The sequence below is a fragment of the Nycticebus coucang genome, chromosome 17 (genome assembly GCF_027406575.1).
Source record: "Nycticebus coucang isolate mNycCou1 chromosome 17, mNycCou1.pri, whole genome shotgun sequence".
NCBI classification, from domain to species: Eukaryota; Metazoa; Chordata; class Mammalia; order Primates; family Lorisidae; genus Nycticebus; species Nycticebus coucang.
The window spans coordinates 27218671-27238552 of record NC_069796.1 but is presented as its reverse complement, the minus strand read 5'-3'; the positions used below and the strand labels follow the sequence as shown (position 1 = coordinate 27238552).

The 19882-nt window shown below is 36.6% G+C and overlaps 1 pseudogene; it reads left to right on the top strand.

The window, feature by feature from the left end:
- The first annotated feature begins 18384 nt into the window (after window positions 1–18384).
- LOC128568499 (cytochrome b-c1 complex subunit 2, mitochondrial-like) lies at window positions 18385–19166 on the top strand (annotated as a pseudogene).
- The last annotated feature ends 716 nt before the right edge of the window (window positions 19167–19882 follow it).

The window sequence follows — 19882 nt, the reverse complement described above, 5'->3', positions numbered from 1 at the left end:
CAGAAGAACTCTAGCAACATGAAAAATCAGAGCAGAGATACTGATCAACATGAAAAATCAGAGCAGAGATATTGATCAACTCCACCAAGATATTACAAAGGAGATACAACAGAAAATACCATTCATAGAGAAACTGCTGAAATGTTAGAAATAGAATTCAAAATATGGATGGCAAATAAAATTATTGGAATTGAAGAGAAGATGTAAATAGAAATCCAAAAAATAGTTCCAAATTTTTCTCAAGAAATTAATGAATTAAAAGACAGTGTCAACAAGAATAGGAGCATAATAAGTAAAGACATAAGAGAGCTTATGGAATTGAAAAAGTCATTCAAGGAGCTTCAAAACAAAGTAGAGACCCTCAGTAATAGAATAGAACGTGGAGAAGAAAGAATTCTAGAAATTTAAGACAAAAGTTTTGAACTATTGCAATCATTCAAAGAGACACAGAAAAGGAGAACAAAATCAGAATATTCCCTGAGAGAGCTATGGGATCATTCCAAAAGATTAAACGTCTGAATTATAGGGATTCCTGAAGGAGAGGGGATGGTCCTGAAGACACTGATGCTCTATTCCAAGACATTATGGTAGAGAATTTTCCAAGCATTGCAAGAGACACAGAAATTCAGATAGTAAATAATTCTGGAACCCCAGCATGACTCAATCCATGCTGAGGAAAAAAATATCAGGGAAAAATATCAGGAGGACCACAGATCTTTCAGCTGAAAGGGAAAAACATCAGGATGACCCCAGATCTTTCGGCTGAAAACTTTCAAGCCAGAAGCGGGTGATAATTGTCCTTTAACCTTCTGAAACAAAACAATTTTTAACCAAGGATTCTGTATCTTGTGAAACTGAATGTCATTTGTGTTGAGAAATTAAATATTCACATCCAAATGTTGAGGAAACTTACCATAACTAGATCAGCTTTACAGGAAGTACTCAAACCCATTCTTCATAATGATCAGCACAATGTCCACCAACAAAGTAAACACATCCAGAAATCAAGGAACAAAAACAAGTTTCCACAGTAGTGAAAAGGATAAAAAACAAGTTCTAGACCTCTGAAAAACAAGATGACCAAACTTCACCATCCCTATAATTCTCTCAATAAATGTGAATGACTTGAATTCTCCTCTAAAGACATGCAGGCTGACTAACTGAATACAAAGCCAAGATTAGGAATCTTGGCTCATAGAAACTGCAACCATTAAAGCTTTAGCAAAATATCAAAAATTGATTTGAGTTAGAAGCAACTGAATTCCAGAGGTTCTTTTTGAGAATGACTGCTAAGGTTTCTCCAAGAAACACATCTAACCTCAAGGGATAAAACAAGAGTCAGGGTGAAGGAATGGAAAATAATAATTCAGGCAAGTGGAAATCAGAAAAAAGGAGAAATTACAATCTTATGTATAATAGGATCTAAACAAACAAAAATAAGGAAAGTATGGACACCACATACTTGTCAAGGGAAGCACATAACATGAAGATATTTCAATAATTAACATTTACACACCCTACATGAATGCTCTTCAATTTATAAAACAAACCCTAAATGATTTGAACAATATGATATCTTCCAGCACTATAATAGCTAGAGATTTGAACACCCCTTTGACAGTACTGGACAGATCCACCAAGCAGAAACTAAACAAAGAAGTAATGGACTTAAACATGACCCCAGAACAAATAGACTCAACAGACATATACAGAACATTTCATCCTAACAAAACTGAAAACACATTCTTCTATTCAACCCAAGGATCATTCTCCAAAAGTGATTATATCTTAGTACACAAGTCTATCCTCAACAAATTCAAAAGAATCAAAATTATTCCTCATATCCTCTTGGACCGTGATGGAATAAAAGTTCTGTTACTATTGAGTTGTGTTACTACTGAACTCAATATAACAGAAATCGTCATACCCACATGAAGTTATGGGAACTAAACAACCTTGTGCTGAATAACAGCTGGGTCAAAGATGAGATTAAGAAGGAGATCATTAGATTTCTTGAACAAAATGATAATGAAGCCACAAACTATCAAAACCTGTGGGGTACTACAAAAACAGTAGGGTAATTTATAGCATTAGATGCCTTTATCAAGAAAACAAAAAGAGAGCAAGTCAACACCCTAATAGGCTGTCTCAAGCAACTGGAAAAGGAATAATAATCAAAACCTAAACCCAGCAGAAGAAAAGAAATAACCAAAATTAGAGCAGAATTAAATGAAATTGAAAACAAACGAATCATTCAGAAGATCAGCAAAACAAAAAGTTGGTTCTTTGAAAAGATTAATAAAATGGATAAGCCATTGGCCAGACTAACCAGAAACAGAAAAGTAAAATATCCAAAAACTTCAATCAGAAACAATAAAGGAGAAATAACAACAGATACCACAGAAATACAAAAGATCTTTAATGATTACTACAAAAACAATCTATGCCCAGAAATATGAAAATATAGGGGAAATAGACCAATACCTGGAAGCACTTCACTTTCCTAAACTCAACCAGAAAGAATTAGAAATTTTGAATAGACCTATATCAAGAGCTGAAATAGCATCAACTCTTCAAAATCTTCCAAAAAGAAAAGCCCTGTACCAGATGGTTTCACACCAGAATTTTACCAAAACTTCATAGAGGAACTAGTACTTATATTGCATAATCTATTCCAAAATATAGAGAAGGAAAGAATAATTCCCAACACATTTTATGAAGCAAATATACCCTGATTCCAAAAGAAGAAAAGGACCCAACAAGAAAAGAAAACTATAGACCAATATCATTAATAAATATCAATGCAAAAATGTTCAATAAGATCTTAGAAAGCAGTTATATACTATGATTAAGTGGATTTTATCCCAGGTATGCAAGGTTGGTTCAACATATGTAAATCCATCAATGTAATTCACCACATAAATAAAATCAAGAACAAAAATAATATGATTCTCTGAAATGATGCAAAAAAGGCTTTTGACAATATCCAGCATCCTTTCTTGATAAGAACGCTGAAGTGGGACATTTCTTAAACTGATATAGGCCATCTACAATAAGCCCACAGTCAATATCATATTGAATGGAATTAAAATGAAAGCATTTCCAGTCATATCTGGAACTAGACAAGGATGCCCACTGTCACCACTGCTATGGAAGTCCTAGCCATTGAGATCAGGCAAGAAAAGAAGATCAAGGGTATTCAAATGAGTAAAGATGAGGTCAAACTCTTGCTCTTTGCAGATGACATGATCTTATACCTGGAAAATACCAAGACTCAACTACAAAGCTTCTAGAAGTGATCAAGAAATATAGCAGCATCTTGGGATACAAAAATCAATGCCCACAAATCAGTAGCCTTCATGTATGGCAATAACAGTCAAGCTGAGAATAAAATCAAAGATGCTATATCTCCAAAGAAGATGAAATACCTGGGAATATATCTAACAATGGACATGAAAGATGTCTACATAGAGAACTATGACACCCCAAGGAAAGAAATAGCAGAAGACATTAACAAATGGAAAAACATCATGTTCGTGGCTGGGAAGAATCAACATTGTTAAAATGTCCATACTACCCAAAACAATCTACAGATTTAAAAGAATCCCCATCAAAGCACCAATGCCATACTTTTAAAAACTTGAAAAAATAGCACTTCATTTTGTAGGGAACCAGAAAAAAACCCTGAATAGCTAATATAATTCTTAGAAATAAAAACAAATCTGGAAGCATCATATTATCAGAATTCAGAAGTCTATAGTGATCAAAGCAGCATAGTACTGGCAGAAAAATAGAGACTTAAGTCTATGGAATAGAATAGAGAACCTAGAGATGAATTCAGCCATGTATTGGCATCTGATCTTTGATAAGCCTAACGAAAACATGCACTGGGGAAAAGAATCCCTGTTTAATAAATGGTGCTAGGAGAACTAGTTAGCCATATGCAGAAGTCTGAAACTGGACCCACACCTGTCACAAAAATTGATTTTCACTAGATAAAAGATTTGAATTTATGACACAAAAAAATAAAAATTCTAGAATAGAGTGTGGGGAAAATGCTTGAAAATATTGGCTTGGGAAAATATTGGCCTGGGAAGACCCTCCCCTCAGTAATGCAGCAACTCAAAAAATAAATAAATGGGATTTGATTAAGCTGGGTTCCACAACCAAAGCAAAGAGACAGCCTCCAGAAAGGGAAAAGATTTTTTTTTTCTTATTCTAAATCTGACAAAGTTCTGATAACTAGAATCTACAGAGAATTCAAATTAATCAAGAAGAAAAAAACAAAGAAACCCATTTATAAGTGTGCAAGAGCTTTGAACAGAAATTTCTTTGAAGATGACAGATAAATGGCCAAAAACGTGAAAAAAATTTCATCATCTTTAATTATCAGAGAAATGCAAACAAAACCACTCTGAGATACCACTTAACCACCAGTAAGATTAGCCCACATCACAAAGTCCAAAGCTGCAGATACTGGCATGGATATGGAAAGAAGGGAACACTTCTACACTGCTGGTGGGAATGCAAACTAATACATCCTTTATGGAAAGAAGTATGAAGAATTATTAAAGAACTAAAAGTTGACCTTCCATTTGATTCCACAATTTCATTACTAGGTATCTACCCAAAAGAACAGAAATCATTTCACCACAAAGACATCCGCATCAAAAGCTTTACTGAAGCTCAATAACAATTGCCAAGTCGTGAGTACAACCCAAATGCCCACTGACCCATGAATGGATTAAAAAACTGTGGCATACTGTAGACCAGGGAATACTATTCAGTTATAAGAAAAGATGGAGACTTTATGTCTTTTATGTTTACCTGGATGGAGTTGAAACACATTCTTCTTAGTAAGTATCTCAAGAATGGAAAAAAAAAAATCCAATGTACTCAATACTAATATGAAACCAACATACAAACAATTACAAATATAGTCTAGCAAGGGGGAGGGGTGAGGTGGGAGAGAGAAGAAGGGAGAGCAAACGGTGGGATCTCATTGAATATGCACAATGTAAGGGTGTTCAGCACACCCCCGGGTGAAGGGCTCTTCTGCAGTGTGATCTTTGCCTTAGAAGTGAGAACAGTGTAACCTAAAAATTTTTACCCTCATATTAATTTGAAATTTAAAACAAAAGTGTTTTATCCTGTGTGAGAAAGAAGTCAACACCCTGACATAGGTATATCATGTCTTGCTGCACAAGACAGGAAGATCTTAAGAAGAGGAACACATTGGTATATAACCACTGAGTAATATCCCAGGTTTCATCTATATGTGGCTTGGACTGCCAGAGTTGGCCATGTTTAACTCCTCACACTCATACTTAATCCAATTCTCACTGATACTTTTATTTTTCATCCTTCTCACAGCATAACCAAGATGTTCATATTGGGTGATGGTAAGTCTTATTTTATTATACTGATGGCAAACTTACTAGTCTTTGTTTCCATAGAAACATGTTAAATATTTCATTCATTTTTAGTGGATTTATTCAGTACCTATTCTATAGAGGATATTCTGGGGATATGGCATGAAATATCAGAGTTGCCTCTCTTAGGAAAGGGAGGTAGATAAGGGCCAACCAGTATGACAGTTTATACAGTAAGTGAATGAACAAAGCATATAGAGCACCTGAAGGAGGGAATTCTTGAGTTTCTTAGAAGAATCAGAGAAATCTTTCTAAAGAATTATTTGAAATGAGATTTTCTGAGTTGTCTCATACCAAGGAGTTAAGGCAAGCCAGGCACTGGGTCAGGAGTTTCACCTGGTTTCTCTGTGGTATGGCGACATGACGAGACCTCTTCATATTTTTCAACTGACGCAGCAACGTAGGCAAACAACCACCTGAAACAGTTACCATAATTAACTTATGACTCTCCTGGAAATAGAATTTACTTCATTTTTCTTGACTCTAAACATGCTGAGACTCTGGGGTTACCATTTCTAAATAAGGTAGCACTTAGAAATTTAGGATAAAATGAATAAGATAGTAAAATCTTCATATTGTTTTTGCCGTTATAACCCTTCAATTATTTTCAATAATTTAGAGCAAACATAAAACTGTTTTTTCATACTTTAAAAATTGTGTTTCCCTTGTTCTTCTTGATAATGTGATATTTGTGAAAATAAGCTTAACTTTCAACTTTTGGAAGCTGACTATACTATGATGTCCATGTAAAGACAAAATTACCCAGTGACACATTTCTTAGAACATATCCATATTGTTAAGTGATACATGACTATACTTGGCCAGTAAGCTAGAATTACTTTTTTCTAACACCTAATGCTTTACTAGATAAACTAGATGATACATCCAAAGATACTGCCCCTTTGCATCTCGGAACTCAGCCAGTGTAAGTGGCCCAGCATTAACTATATTCAACTCTGAAACCACAGGCAGAACCTACTACGACTTGGTCTTTTGCTCCCCCTCCTCCAATAGGGTTTTTGTTTGTTTGTTTGTTTTTTGCAGTTTTAGGCCGGGGCCGGGTTTGAACCCGCCACCTCCGGCATATGGGGCCGGCGCCCTACTCCTTTGAGCCACAGGCACTACCCCTCCAACAAGGTTTTTGACAATAGAAAGGATTTAATGAAGGAGGAAACTAAGAAAAGAAAGTGGAAAAAAAAAACAAACCCCAAGATGAATTCTTCTTTTACTTACTGTCAGAAAGCCCTGTTATCAATAACCCAGTCAACTTTCCCCTCTCAGGGTTTCTCATCCTTCCCTTCACTGGACCTCTAGTACAGATTTTGCAAGGAATCTCCAAGATCATCTTCTTTTGCATAAAACAAAGTTAATGTCCATGTGTTTAAATAAACCTTAGGGAAGTTGATTGCAACTGATTGCCAATCAAAGAAACCAATTTATACCATGGCAGATTTAAACGAAAAGGAATTGACAGTCTGGAGAATCAGATATAGGCAAGGAAAGAACGAAAGAAGCTGTATGATGACCACAGCTAAAACCATACCACCGAATGCCCAGTGGATGCAGATACTGCCCTGTGGCACTCTGGGTGCAGCCTCTGGCACTGGGGCCCATTTGGCAATGGACAGTACACACCACAGTACTATCATCAATGAAGCCAATATTAATCTGAGCTGCTGCATCAACTTTTGCTCCAGACCAAGAGCTTGGGAGAGTTACATCCTCATCCCCCCCTTCAAGGAGCCAAAGAAAGAAGATGTCTGGACAGTAGGAATTTTGTACTAGGAAACATGCCTTGTCTCTCTAAATTTTATGAGGTAAAGAATTTCCATAGGAAGGAACTTCAAAGCCTAAAATAGTCAAAATAAACAAAATGTCTAGTATAACAACATTTTCAAGATGATTTGAAATGTTTGTGTTAGTTTCAGGTTTTTTATTTTTATTTTATTTATTTCTTTTAGAGACGGGGTCTTACTCTGTGCTCTGAGTAAAGTGCTGTGGCATCATAGCTCACAGCAACTTAACTTTTGGGTTCAAGAGATCCCCTTGCCTCAGGCGCCCAAGTAGCTGGAACTACAGGCACTTGCCACAATGCCCTGCTAAATTTGTTTTTCTATTTATAGTAGTAACGGGGGATCTCACTTTTTGCTCAGGCTGGTCTGGAACTCAGCTCAGGCAATCCACCTGCCTCAGCCTCCAAGAATGCTATAGGTTATAGGGATGAGCCACCACGCCTAGCCCAGTTCTAAGCTTTTAGAAAAACCTCTATTAATATTGCTTTAATCCTTTAAAGCACAATTCTTTAAACTGTGGGGTGTAATCTGTAATCTGTCATCAAAACAAATTTGTGAGCAGTGGCTAACATTTTAAATAGAATAGAATGGAATAGAAAATATCAATGTGCCTATCACACAGTTGGGTGAATTTTGCTTCATAAAACTTAGGTTTCAGTTATGTACATGTATGAATATAGGTATATATTCATTTTATTATGACATCAAATGCTTTTTACTACCATTGGTCATGGTACAAAAAAAAGAAAAACTGTTGACAACTACTGTCCCCAGGCTCTGTATACATGAGTCAGGGACAGGAGACCAGAGAATGACTTTAGTCGTCCAGGGCAGGGGCCTGGGAAAGGGGACAGTCCAAGGCCAGAAGGACAGGCCAGATGGGAGAACGGGAAATGTGGGAACCAATCTCCAGAACCTAGAAGAAATGTTTTTAGGAAATAGTGCACAACCAAACCTCTCCAAGGGCTTCTTTTTCTTCCTCTATTATCCTTTACCCAAGCTCCAGCGGGGTGTTGCTCTTTATCCAGGACCTCACAATTATTCCCAGTGGCTGAAGAGACTGTGCTGCACAGGGTCACACAAGCAGAACGCGTTCGTCATTACAACTCAGCATCCATGACGAACGTCTCTGAGGGAGCTTAGTCAGTGTTATTCCTGCTGTCCTTGTGTACATTGTGGGTTAGGCAGACTACCTGCGTGCAAATGATCAATTTCTAAACAACTAACTCCTAAAAAGTTGGCAAGTTTTCTAAGTAGAAGTGGGGGTTGGGGAAAAGCCCTGAAGATAACAGAGGAAGTTTCTGCCAGCACAAACATATGGACGGGCAGGGGAAGCCATGTGGAAATTGCTTTGTCAATTTTTTTATAGTGCAAGATTTCTTTTTTAAAAAGTTTATAAAATTTGTCGTTTTCACAAATTGCAGTCATATCAGACATTTTTAATGTTGACACACCCCATCTTTTTCCGTGTTCGGGTCACCCACCACTGAGTTACCATGAACTTGAAGATATTGAGAACTAGTCTCTTTTTCCCTTCTCTGGGGTAAGATCTCATGCTATTATCATGTCGACCTTCCTATGTTCCAAGCCAGGGTATTTATTCTTGACATGAGAAGGTGTGCAAAATTGTATAATGTATCTTTTGATTAAATATTGTTCTATAACTTAGGCTGGGTTGGTGTAGTCCAGGGGACATGGTGCTACAAGAAAAACATCACCCAAAATGCAGATTGACCTTCTTCGACAGAGCACTACCCTGTGAACATTTTGAGGGTAAGCAATGTGATTTGTTTACGTCTTTGTCCCTGAGTTGAATATAAAGTTTAACACACAGCTGATACTAAACAAGCCTTTCTTCAATTGATAGCCACATTTCTCTCTCACTTTTTCTAAGTACTTACTGTGAGCCTGTTACTGTTCTAGGAGTTTTAACTAACTTAATCTTCACAAAAACCCTATGAGTTAGGTTTTACTGACGTACAAGTTTTGCAGATGAAGAAATGAGAAAGGTTAACTAATGCTGAAAGTTGCCCAGCTCATAAGAAGGCCAAGGTGGGACCCTCACTTCCAGAGCTTCACTTAAGAGTACCACCCTCGATCACTGAGCTCCACTGCTGCTCCAGGTTGAAGTGTTACTGGAAGAAAAGGGACCACAGGAATCTTTATAGAAACTGCCATGAGAATAAAGGTCAAATAATAAAATCCTCCTACAGAGGGATACTTCTTTTTGCTAGAGTATCCCTTCTTTCTGCCTTCCTTTCGTGAAGCCTTCCAGAGCCTATAGATTAGGATCTGTTTTATCTGCATGGACAAGAATATCCCTGAATAATAAAGACTTATATAGTTAGATGTTTATCTTTGTGCAAAATAAATCTAGAGGTAGAATGTCTCCATTTCATGTTTTCATCAGACTCCGACTCCTATCTTTCTGGTCTATCAGGCTAGCATGAGATTTCCAGCTTTGAGTCACTTCATAATCTAAAATGTCCAATGAACATGCAAATGGAATCTGCTTTTTGAAAGTACCATTTAGGGCAACAAGGAATGTCCATAAGTGAAGTTCTTATTAAGATGTAATATCTAGATGATTTCTAATACGTCAATAAGACTTCAGGTTTTCTAACAAATTAAAATTATTTTAGCTTCTACTTTAACATAGAAACAGTGCTAAGTAATAGAATTTTACAGCGTCACATATACATCTTTTAATAACACAGAAAATGCAAATGATGATCTTATAATTATCACTCTTCTTGCCAGAAAGATTCTAAACAAAGAGGCTTGACAGTATAAATAAATATGAGCAAATCCCCAGTATTATGTGAAATATAAAAACAAAACTTAAGCATGAGAAAATACTGCAAAAATGATGAAGAAACTTTTCTATGAAACTGATTTTTTCTTTTAAAGGGCGAGTGTATGAAGGAGAGCTGTATCTGATAAAGTAGCAGGCCTGATGACTGCTAGATGTATTCAGAAAGATCTTGAACCAATGATGTTCCACAGGAACCTGTAAAGACAGAATGTTGACAGAGGCAATACTGCTGGAGCTGGGAGCTCCGGGCAAAATTAGCGCTGAGAGGTCTGGGCCAGAAACAGGAACATGTGGCATGGTTGGGGAATATCAGGGCTTTTGCCATAATCTGAGGTAGACAGACAGCAGAGAAGTTGGAAAAAAAGGTAAAATATGTGGTATGCTCTGAATATTTGTGTTCCCCCATATTCACATGTTGAAGAGTAATTCCCAATGGGATGGTATTCGGAAGTGGGGCCTTTGGTGGGCAATGAGGGTCATGAATGGACTAGTGCCCTTGTAAGAAAAGACTTGGAGGAGTTGGCTTCCTCTCTCTCCCTGCCGTGTGAGCCACCTGCACAGCAGGAAGAGTGTCTCACCAGGCACCTGAGGTACCAGCACTTTGATCTAAGGTCCCAGGCTGCAGAACTGTGAGAAGCAAAGTATTGTGATTTAAGCCCCCTACTCTGTGGCATACGAGTTAGGCAGCCTGACTGAATTAAGACAATATATGTGGAACTCGTCAATTACTTTGATGGAGAGGAAGGGGAGAGACTCAAAATAGTTTATGTTGGGCCTGGCTGACTAGGAATATTTTATAAGTACATGAAAGATATTAATATGTCATTTTTGTCAGAGTTAACAAAATGGTAAATGTACTTAAGCATGTCTCTTAAAAACTGGCATAGCTTTGTATACTAGATGAAAATAGAGGTCATCAACAGTATAGTCCATTCAGTATGGAAAAACAGAATCAACCATAAATTATTAATTTATACATATATCAAATTGGCAACAACAAAAAGAACATTCCCAAGATTTCATATAAGCCCTGCATACAGTAAAATCATTTGGTTCAGCTCACAAATATATGACAAATCATAAAATTTTCTTTCTATTTTTCTGTCTTGGTTTGAACTCTGGAGCAGTTATTCCAACTCTCTTAGCTTCATTAACATGGTCATAATGTCGTCTCTTGGAATATAAAGTAGGGAATATCAGACTGTTAAACACATTACCTCAGCATTCCTGCATAAATAAATCCTAAAAGTATTTGCTTAAGACTCATTATAGCACAGTATAATCATTTAACAGCAGCATTTGTAGGAAGAAAATATCAACTGGAAATGGCTCTGGTACAGATGATGTGATCACAGGTAAACTGTTAACCTCTCACAATACAAATAGTGCAGCTGACCTCCCCAAAGGCTGACGTAAAGATTCCATAAGACATTGCATAATAGAGCTTTCAAAATACCAGTACCTATTGTACAACACGAGGACTTCAGTCAATAGTAATGTATTATATACCCGTAAGTCTCTAAGAGTTGTTTTGGGGTATTCTCATCACAAAGGAACTATTGTTTAGTCTGTATTTTTTCTCTTTACTCAGCATTCATAGGAGCCTAATGATGTATTTATAAGCTACAGACGTATTAAGAACACCTGTAGTTAAAGTTTCACTGTTTTGCCCAACTATAGCACAAGAATATGGGGAAAGGGCCAAGGGAGAGGAGGAGAGGAGGGAGGTTGAGTTAGAGGGAGGGTAATGGGTGGGGCCACAGCTAGGTGCATCTTAGAATGGGTACAGGTGAAACTTACTAAATGCAGAATACAAATGTCTTCATACAATAACTAAGAAAATGCCACGAAGGCTATGTTAAACACTTTGATGAAAATATTTCAGATTGTATATGAAACCAGCACATTGTACCCCTTGACTGCACTAATGTACACAGCTATGATTTAATAATAAAAAAAATTTCCCTATTTTGTATTGAGTGGATTTATATTTCCTAATCTCAGAACTGTAGTGGAATTATTGAATGCATCCCAAGGAGATATCTAAAATATTTTCTGTGAATCAAAGAAGAAATTTAATTAGTTAGATTATAAAGAGAGATATAAAATACTCTAAAGGCCTGGCCACGTCATTTCTGCAAAAACCCAGCAAGTTAATCATAATATTCACTTCATTCTCCAAACCTCTTCTTAGAATATGGCTCTTCTTAAACTCCTGTCAAATTTACCAACTCTGCTTTCTGCAAGCTCTGTGCTCTTCTTGTCTTCCCACACTTAGGGGTATATGCCATCTAATTACTTGGACAAATCCTTCCTCTTATTCAAAACTGAGTTAAAATACCTTTTCTTCTTGAAGCATTCCTGCATATCACTAAATCCCAAAAGTATTTGCTTAAGAACTGGTTATAGCACAGTATAATCATTAAAGGTGTGGCATTTGTGGGAAGAAAATATCAACTGGAAATTACTTTGGTACAGTCTGTGTGATCACAAGTAAACTGTTAACCTCTCAAAATGCAAATAATGCTGCTGACCTCCCCAAAGGCTGACGTAAAGATTCCATAAGCTGTTGTGTAACAAAGCATTCAAAATACCAGTACCTATTGTACAACATGGTGACTTCAGTCAGTAATAATGTACTATATATCTGAAGGTCTCTAAGAGTTGATTTTGGGTGTTCTCATCACAAAGGAATGAGTATGCAAGGTAATGCATCTGCTAATTATCTCAACTTAGCCATTCCACAATATATACATATCTCAAAATGTCATGTAATGACTTATTTTGTCATTTTAAATAAATGAATAAATTAGTTGTTGTTTTTTTTTTTTTTTAAAGGAATACAGTATCAGGAAGAAATGGTCATTGTTGTTCAATATTTCTACCTTTGATTCTCCCGTGGCCTTATGATGGAATGTCTTATAAGTGACATATATTTATTAAGTGACCAATTCTATGCCTGCCGCCATTCTTGGTCCTAAGATATATCCATGAATAACAAGACTGAGTCTTTTTATTTGCACACATTACTTTTCGGTGTTAGGATAAGAAAGTATAAATAAATTAGGAAAAATATCAGATTTTGATTGATTTCATGCAGAAGATTAAAGTTGGGTAATGATCAGAGAGGATAATTCCTCTTAAAGTAGCACCTTCAAGAGGTAGTGAGGGAAGTGTCTCCTAAGAAGGGACATTCTTGCTCTGACCACAAGCTTCTCACCATTACCAAAGCGTAACATAGCAGCACAACTTTTTATATAAATGGACCCATATATTACATGGCCCTTGGTGTCTAGCTTCTTTCACTAAGCATGTTTTTAAAGTTCACCTTGTTGTAACAGCTACAAATACTTCATTTCTTTTTTACTACTGAATAACATACCATTATATCAATATACCACGTTTTATTAGTTCATGGACATTTGAATCATATCTACTTTTTGGCAATCATAGATGCTGCTGCCATCCCCAAGTTCTCGCGTGGACATATGCTTTTCATTTCTCTTGGGTAGATACCTAGAAGTAGAATTGCTAGATCATGTGGTAATTCTAGGTTTAACCTTCTGAGGAATTGCCAGGATTTTCCAAAGTTTTTTTTCTTTTTTCAAATTTCACATTCCCACTCTCCGTGTATGAGGGTGCCATCCAATTTTTCACATCCTCACCAATAATGGTTATTGTCTGTTTCTTAGAGTATAGTCATCCCAGGAGTTTTGAAGTGGTATCTCCTTGTGATCTCCACTTGCATTTCCTTGATGAATAAGGATGTGGAACATGATGACATTGGCATATTTTATTTTCTTTGAAGAAATGCCTATTTGGACCCTTTGCCCATGTTTTAGTTAGGTGGTTTGTCTTTTTATTTTTGAGTTACATTTTTCCTCATATTTTCTAGTTACAAGTTCCTTCTCTGACACGTGCTTTGCAAAAATGTCCTCCTATTTTATGGGTGTTCTTTTCACATTCTTGAGGTATAATGTGAAGCATAAAATAGTTATATTTTAATTATATCTATTTTTTGTTGTTTTTGTGTTTGATGTCATATCTAGGAAACCAAGATCATTAGGATTTATATCTATGTTTTATTTTAAGTGTTTTAGAAGAATTTTCTTACAAAATCTTTTCAGAGTAATTGTAGCTGTTACATTTAGGTTCCTGGTCACTTTTGAGTGAATGTTTTATGTATGTTATAAGCTAGGTATCCAAACTCATTTTTTCTATGTGGACATCTAGTTGACCACCATAATTTATTAAAAATGCTATTTTTTACCCACTGGTCTTGGTACCTTTGTTGAAAATTAATTTGTTATAAATAAAAGGGCTTATTTCTGAACTCTAATTCTATTGCCTGATCTATGTATCATCTATTCTGAGACTATTTTGATTATTGTAGCTTTAAAATAAGTTTGAGATTGAAAGGTAAGCGTCAACCAATTTTGTTCTTTTTCAAGATAGTTTTGGCTATTCTGAGCACTTTGGATTTCCAGATTAATTTTAGGATCACACTGTCAATTTCTTCAAAGAAGTCATTCAGGAATTTGTAAGGATTGCGTGGAATCAATCTGTATATCACTTTGGGGAACCTTGCCATCTTAGCAATATTATCTTCTGATCCATTAACATGAAATGTCTTTCCATTTGTTTAGGTCTAAAATTTTGTTCAATTTTATTTTATATAAATAAAAAAATTTTATTTTATATAAATAAAAAAATTTTTATTTTATATAAATAAAAAAAATTTATTTTATATAAATAAAAAAATTTATTTTATAGTATTCAGAGTATAAGTTTTAAATTTATTTTTTAACTACATTTGTAAGAATTTTATTATTTTTGACATTATTTTAAATGGAATTGTTTCCTTAATTTTATTTTCATTTTCATGTCTTGCTAAAAACATATAAGATTTTTATAAATGTATTTTTAACTAGATTTTTATGGAAAATGATATGTGCCTAAGGTTGTATTTTTTTTTCTTGCTACTTTTATTTTGAAACTTTGAATAATCTTGCTGTGTTTTATGGATGCTAACTTGAATTATTTGGAGTAAAAGCTGAGTACAAATAAGGACATAACTAATCCAGGCACTGTACTGTGGGCTCAAAAACAGCACCCTTCAGTGAAGGCCTCAGAAGCAAAAGTTTCTCTCTGACTTTCTCCTGTCCTTGAACTTCTCAGTCCCTTTTGCCCCCAAGGCTAGCCATAGAAACTAGAATTCCTCTTCCCCAAGGTTGTGGCCATAAAAACTAGAATCCCTCTTCCGTAAGGCATGTCACAGAAACCACAACCCTTTTTGTCTAAATCCAGCCATAAAATCTAATAGTATTCTTTGTAAAAACTGGCCATAAAAAATTTATCTGACCTACCTTGTTTGACTGTAGGTCATAGAACTCCCATTTTTGGGACCGTGCCCCACACCCAGAAGGAAGGAATGCGTGATCAAGAAGGCCAAGAAGAATCTAAATGGGCAGGACTTGCTGGGTTTCTCCACTTAGTCTATGAACATTAGAACATACCCTTTGGGTCTAATCATATTTCTGTATGGCTGTCCATACTTTGGTGAACCTAAGCATAAAAATGAACAATTTTCCCTTAATCTTTGGGTCTTCATTCTGAAGGCTTCTGTGTATACATATTAAATGAATGTATATGTTTTCTATTAATAAATCTGCCTCATGTTAGTGATTTTCAGTAAAACTCCAGGGGGCCAACCTTGACCCCCACAGTACTGAGCTAGTTTACATGTTGCTTATATAGAATTGAGAATATTTTGAGCTTCCTCATAATCTTATCATAAATTTTTCTTCCCCCTACTTTTAAATCATTTTTCATTCTCATGTAGATAAAAAATTATAATCTGTTCCAATGTATACATTTGACACATGGTAAATTATCATATACCACATTTGAAAAATTAATTTCATTTTATAGTTGACTGCAACAGGCCTGATAGATTTTATTCCTTAAAACCGTTAACTGTTTATGATAATTTTTAAGTTCTTTTCTTCAAAAACAAAGATACTAAAATAAAAGTAATCATTTGTCTGTGAAAGCAAGTATATTATATAACAAATTTTTATTTTTTTTTTTTTCGTAGAGACAGAGTCTCACTGTACCGCCCTCGGTAGAGTGTCGTGGCGTCACACAGCTCACAGCAACCTCTAACTCTTGGGCTTACGCGATTCTCTTGCCTCAGCCTCCCGAGCAGCTGGGACTACAGGCGCCTGCCACAACGCCCGACTATTTTTTGGTTGCAGTTTGGCCGGGGCTTGGTTTGAACCTGCCACCCTCGGCATATGGGGCTGGCGCCCTACTCACTGAGCCACAGGTGCCGCCCTATATAACAACTTTTTAAAATCCTTCCACACAGCATATGTTAACAATCACTCTAGAAAATAGAATTATGAATGTTCAAGGCAAAGTATTTTGCCAAATACATATTTTACTTCTTTTTGATTATCCTTGAATTTTAGAAATTGAACAAATGTCTTGAGACATTTTATATCATACAAGGGTAATTGTTATATATGGATTATTTGCCCAAAATGGTATTTTCTTTGCAAATTCATGTGAAATTTACTGAGCATGAATTAAATAATACATCTCCTTTCATTTCTCTGTGTTCCTGAGATTTTTTCTAATTTAGAAACAGCTCATATAATGAAATAATTTTCCTCCAGTAATGGCTGGAGGTAGCTGGAATGACTACCCACAATATACAGTAAAGATATTCCTACATATTGGAGGAGTCTGCCATTAACTGTGCAACTAGCCGAGGCTGAACTTGAAGGACAGGACCCCAGAGCTGAGCCCAGGTTATTGGATAGTGAATTCTGTTGTTCAGGCAGACCAGTGCTACTCAGGGAGATTTTTGCCCCAGTGCATATTTGGCAATCCCCACACATATTCTTAATTATTCTTTTTTTTTTTTTTTTTTGAGACAGAGCCTCAAGCTGTCACCCTGGGTAGAGTGATATGGCATCACAGCTCACAGCAAACTCCAACTCCTGGGCTTAAGTGATTCTCTTGCCTCAGCCTCCCAAGTAGCTGGCACTACAGGTGCCCACCACAACGCCCAGCTATTTTTTGGTTGTAGTTGTCATTGTTGTTTGGCGGGCCCAGGCTGGATTCGAACCCACCAGCTCTGGTGTATGTGGCTCAGCACCTGTAGCTTACACATATTCTTGATTGTCACAACTAAAGTGCTCGGAGGGGTAAGAGGTGAGGGGTGATGGGATGGGTGGGGAGGGGGCTAGGAGGAGTTGAATGGACGTGCGCTACTAGCATCTAGTGGACAGAAGTCAGGAATGTTGCTAAACATGCTATGACACACAGCACAATGCCCCAAACATAGAATTATCCAGCCCAAAGTGTTACTAACACCCAAGTCGAGATTCTGGTGCAGACAGAAAAGAAACCGCACTATCCAAATTCTCTGCCTTTTCCTGGTTTTAATGAAAGTGATTATCTATTGATTCCTAGACAACATGCTAGGACTTTGACATTGAGTCATTTTCTCTTTTATCTTTACATACATAGATGACCTAAGTTCACCTTTATGCAAGTTGGATATTTTTCAAAGTAATTGAAAAAAATTGTACAAATGTATAAACTACAAAGCTACCAAGCCTGTATCAACCCACATCTAGACTGAATCCCTACATGAGTGCCTGTGTTATTATCTTCCGCTGCCTCTCTGCTGCTCTGTGGTCATGTTGTATGACTAACAATTCACATGTTTGTGACAGCACAACCTAGAGCATTGGAAATAAACTTGGGGATCTAACTGTAACTAATTAGGTGGGGGAAATGGCCCTTACTTTCTAAATCATTGCCATTGTAAGTCAGCAGTCTAAGAGAATGAATAAAGATATGAAGGATTTTATTTTTTTGCATTTTAACAAAACTTACTAGTTTTCTAACACATATAGTACACTGTGTTGTGCTAACTACATTTGAGGTTAAAAAGGTATTTGAAACATGGTTCTTTTCTATATTGAACATGATATATCACTGAATATATATTTGTATCCATTCATATATAACCAATTCGCCCTCAATTTCTACTTAGTTTTTTTTTTTTTAACCTGGCTAATGGATTTTAATTCTTACCCTAAGTAGGAAATAGAAATTTAGTTACATAAATGACCAGTTTTATAATCAGCAGTTTAGGGATTCTTAGCAAAGGAATTTTTTTTCTGTAAGTTTTCAGTTACATTTAATAACTTCAGTGTTTAAATGCTATTATCTAGAATTTACAGCAGTCCATAAACAATAGGATTGTTGAATTGAGATAAGAAAAATTAATATCTTCTGTTTTCTGCCAAATGAACTTGACTGATCCATGAAATTCTCTGTTCTTGGAGTTAAATTGAGCCACAGGTGCCACCCTGCCTTGGCTAATTTCTTGCCTTGTCCTGACCACAGCATTAGAAAAGTGACATCAGAGGAGGTACATTACTATGCTTAGAACCATTTTACAAGCGCAATTGGCTTTGGTTGGACTAGGCATGAGTCATCCTGTTCTTAAGCAAGTTGCTGAACAGTTTCTCAGTATGAGGAGAGGGCTTGGTTTAACTGGTGCTAAATTACAAATTCGAGAACAGAATTTGTCCACGCTGCTTTTGTTGCAGAAAGTGCTGCCACGGAAGTGCAGGAGCAAATGCCTTTAGTGTGCTTCAGCATGTGCTTGGTGCTGGAGCACACGTCAAGAGGGGCAGCAATGCCACCAGCCGTCTGTACCAGGCTGTTGTCAAGGGAATTCACCAGCTACTTGATGTTTCTGCTTTTAATGCCAGTTACTCAGATTCTGGACTTTTGGGGATTTACACTATCTCCCAGGCTGCAGCTGCTGGAAATGTTATCAAGGCTGCCTGTAACCAGGTAAAAACAACTGCTCAAAGAAGCCTTTCCAATGCAGATGTCCAATCTGCCAGAAAAAAGCTGAAAGCTGGATACTCAAGGCACTAGCTGCTGGCTCTAACATGCCACCATCCACGGTCCCTCAACAGATTGATTCAGCAGCTAGTGCTGATGTCATAAATGCTGCGAAGAAGTTTCCTTCTGGCCAAAAGTCAATGGCAGCAAGGGGAGTTGGGACATGTGCCCTTTGATGAGTTGTACTGAAGCAGGCATTACAGGAGAGAGCTGAATGTTCCCTCAGCCCGGAACAGCAAACTCAAACGTCAGACGCCTCTAATACAGTTACCTTCCCAACCCCTGCCCCACCCCCAATAAGGTAAAATACCTTAAAGTATAAATTCTTCCCAGCTGGCCTAAAGTCAATAAAGCATTCAGTTTAAACATTAATAAAAAAGAAGAGTCTAGATTTCTGTCTCTTGAAAGGAGCAGGTTCAGAATGGAGGAGATGGGAGCTGAGACAAATTGTAAGCGGTTACTTTTTGGCTGTGGTTTGGTATAAAAATAGAGTATGATTAAGCTAGAAGTTTATACGATGGCCAGAGTATGCTGTTAACATATGGTTTTGACTCATTAAGAACTCAGATATGTGTGATGTTTGAAACATAGCACAAAGAAAGTCATTCTTGTTCCCCACTTCTATAGGACATCATCTAAATAGTAAAGGTAAATTATTATCTAAAACTATAAAGGGAAGAACAAACATATTGTTTTTCTAACCTCTACTTGGACACTTTTCAACTAACCTGAATTCAAAGTGCTTCCCTGGCTTCCTCCCATTAACACTGATATGAGGGGAAGACAGTCACTGGAGGCCTTCAGTTGATCTTTGATACCACAGAAGATGTATTTCACATGATAATTTGAGGCATCAATGTGCACGATTATTATGAATAACAGAAAAGAAAATTTAACATAGAAAA